Raw genomic sequence first — 4,027 nt, forward strand, 5'->3', positions numbered from 1 at the left:
AAATATTTTTATGCTCTTATATTATTTGTATACGAGATAGATAAGAATTTTACATTATTACTTATCTTACGTGATATGAAATACAAAAAATGTATTTTTTTAATATATGTATAAATATATTTTTTATTTTATTTATTTAGAAGAATCAAGTTTAAATGGGATTTCTTTTATTAACATTAAGTTGGTATTATCGTCTTTTTTTTCTTGATATGGATCGAGAATATGAATAATTTATTAAGATGCTTGTAATAGTTTAAATGTTTAAATACACAACCATCATGTATGTTTAGAAAAGTAAAATAAGGAATGAAACGCACGCATGGTTTTTAGTCGGCAAAGTGAATTAGTTCTGAAATTCATCATGGTCCTAAAAGGAACAAAATATTAAACAATAATAAATAAAAAAATAAAAAAATAAAAAAATAGGTGTGCATGCCGTTGTCTTGTATGTATGAGATCCAACCATACATACATATATATCAACATTTGAAAAATTGGAAAATATATATGGAGAATGAAAGTATATAAACATCAACATCAGACTAATAATTATTATGAAGAGTGAAATGAGTTGTAAATAATGAGTTTGAAAAATTAAATATAAGATGTCGGTAGATATTATTAACAAATTAAAGTTGATGTGTCAACAATAATATTATCTCTATCTATTAGCTGGTTACAGCAGCCTCAATGTATATGTTGATAATATATATGACTATACCTTATAGCATATTATGCAAGCAAAGCTATTTAATCTTATAGCTGTGACTTTGCTATCCAAAATTATAATATGTTTTCAGCATGTGTGCCGCCATGCATTACGCCTCTATCACCATGGATCCTTTAATTTGTTGCTTCCTACTCTTCTCTCCTTTCTTTGCATTTATTTTTTTTAATATTATTTATATATTAAAATTAATCACTAAAATTAACCACTAATATAATTATATATAAATATATATAATTTAATTTTTTAATATATATTTATATTATAATATATATTTTATACTAATAACTAATTTTAGTATTTTGATGTATATGCTATATATATATATATATATATATATATATATATATATATATATATATATATATATTTTTACGGTATTTTTAATTTAGTAGCACATACAATAAATAATTTATTGTGAATTTAAATTTTATTTAAAAATTTGTTACTGACAAATGAATGACTGTATATGTAAAACAAAATTTAATCTATTGATACTTACTTATATAAGTGGACGAATGAATTAATTATTTAATTAATTTTTTAAATTATATATATATGTGTGAGAGAGAAATTAAATAAGAGAAATTATTAACGGTGATATATTTAATTATTTTTCAGGATTTTTTAATTTTTTGGTTAAAAAAATAAAATATCTACTATATATTGATCAATTTCATTGTTATTATCTTATTTTATTCATAAATTTTTTATTATGATATATATATAATTCAAAGTTTTATATTTTCTTTTGATCATCCTCGACCTTGGGTGTGCAACTTCACGTGTATAGGGGGATAACCATATAAAAATAAGAAACCTAAGTCGTTCAAACCATTAAAATAATTGTTGAGAACAACAATCAATACAAAGAGCATGAGCAAACCTATGCTTTATAATTTAAGATATCTCATTAATTATATCGAATCGAAGTCTTATACTACCATTCAAGATTTATTAAATCAAATTTCGTACCATAGAGTAGTAGTAATTTTGTTTATTTATTTAATTTTTGGGGTAAGGGGACCAAGTGTATTTATTGAGTGAGACGAATTGATGCACCTTTTCTTTTTAATAATTTATTTTTTAGAAAAATACAAGATTGTTATAAATGTTTTGATGAAATTATATTTCCAAAATGAATAATATATAATATAATATAATGGGAGGTGCCTTAAACAACGGTATTAGAATAAAAAGTCTCCATGGCAATTTCCATATATATATATATATACGAGAGAGAGATTCCCGGAGAACCGTGCGTGGGCTTAATATTAATATTAAACATTTAAACCCATTAATTATCTCAATTGATTAAAGTATCGTTTAAATCTTAATCACGATTTCTTGCGAATTAAAAAAATGGGCTATACGTGCAAGACAACTCAGCTCGCGCTAATTACTTTTTATAATCAAATTATTGAACCTAAGCCTAAAACAAAAAGAGAGGTTAATGGAATGATTGTAATTTGTAAATAAACCTTTGAGAAAAATTCCTCAATTAAGAATGTAGACAATGGTTTTCAGTTTTTTTTTTCAACGAAATTTCATCTCTCCCTTTTTTTGGTTGATACAGATTAATTTTTACTTTATCTAATGTCTAATTAATAATACTAATTTAAAATAATTTCCTCCTTTTAATAATAATAATATTAATATTTTACAGTAAGACATACCAAACTCAATTTTTTTATCTACGGTATCTCTTTGAATAAATCAGTGGCTAATTGATTGCGGATCTGAGTTTCATTTAAAAGTTTGTCGTTGATCAATGTGTTGTTGTATGTACAAAATAAAATTTAAATTCCAACACATATTTAAGAAAAATACTATTTGTCCTTTAAAATTCAGTCTTTAATCAATATCTTTAAAGATTTATTATTATTTAATTAATTTAAAAACTCACCCTTACGTATTAATTGTTCAAAAAATAAAAAATATTTATTTTTTATTTTTTTCTAAAAAACTGAATAAAAAATAATATTTAAAAATTATTTAGTTGCATGCATATTTAAATAGACAATAAATTAACTACTTAACTAATCCAAATTAATTCAATTGTATTTGGACTAGTTTTTTACATAGTAAATTACTTAAATTTAAGTCTTTTCTTTTTCCCCGTTGGACACGTAGTGAAATAAGCTAAAATTTAATAAAATAATTTAGATAGAAAGAGAATATCTATATATGCTATTTTGTTATTTATTTAAAGCTCTCTAAACATTAATAGCAGTTATAAAGATATATAGTATAACTGGTTCTTCTTCTTCTTCTTCTTTTGTTTGGCATGTCTTTGGAGTTATTAAGTATATAATTTTGTAACTTTCGTTTTCTTATCTATACATTGATTAAGTCCATAATGGTTATGGTAGTGAAACCCCATAATAGCATGTCGTTTTCATCTTCTTGCAATAATGCTTCTCCTTAAGCCTAGAAAGCAGGGAGGAACAACAACGAAGTACAACAATTGATGGGTCATTTGCTAATTGCTTTGGTCATGTTCCATGTTTAGTGTTTATTAATTAATATTTCTCTATTATTATTATTATTATTATTATTATTATTATTATTATTATTATTATTATTATTGTTGTTGTTGTATTTTTTTTCACTTTTCTTGCTTGCATTGCCAATAATAATATGAGAAAGTATACGGAGTCAATGGAGTATCTGTACAATATGTTCAATAGGGTTTAGAAATGTTCGATTTGAGTAGGATATTAGATGTTTATTATCCCTGGTATCCGGATGATTATTCTGGATAATATAGATGTATTGTGTTTGAAAAATAAATAATATTTTACCCTAAATGTTCATTTTTTAATTTATATTGGACCAAGTAAACAGTCCATTATACACATTATACACATACTCTATTAGTTCACTCGTGGAATTCTAATAATATATACCCAGATAGACTCCTAGCAAATTTTACATTAAATATTTTTGTTTTAAATTTTTTTTATTGCATTGAGATTCTTATATTTTATAAAAATAAGGCATATAAATTATTTTATTGTATTTTTTAAAATTTATTTATTCAAATAAAAATAATATATATTGACTAAAATAAAAATTTATTGCATTTTTTTATAAAATTCAGAGGCTTAATATAATAATTTTTTAAAAAACAAAAATGTTAGACGCAAAATTTTTTAGGGATCGTTTTAGGTATATACTCATGTAATAAGTATTATTTCAGTGAAAATAAAACACTATTTATGGATACATATTAAATTCATATTATATTATCATTAAAATAATAAAATGCAATAGGCCCTCATGAACTTTGATTTATGT

The sequence above is a fragment of the Arachis hypogaea genome, chromosome 2, assembly GCF_003086295.3.
Source record: "Arachis hypogaea cultivar Tifrunner chromosome 2, arahy.Tifrunner.gnm2.J5K5, whole genome shotgun sequence".
In the NCBI taxonomy this organism is placed as follows: domain Eukaryota; kingdom Viridiplantae; phylum Streptophyta; class Magnoliopsida; order Fabales; family Fabaceae; genus Arachis; species Arachis hypogaea.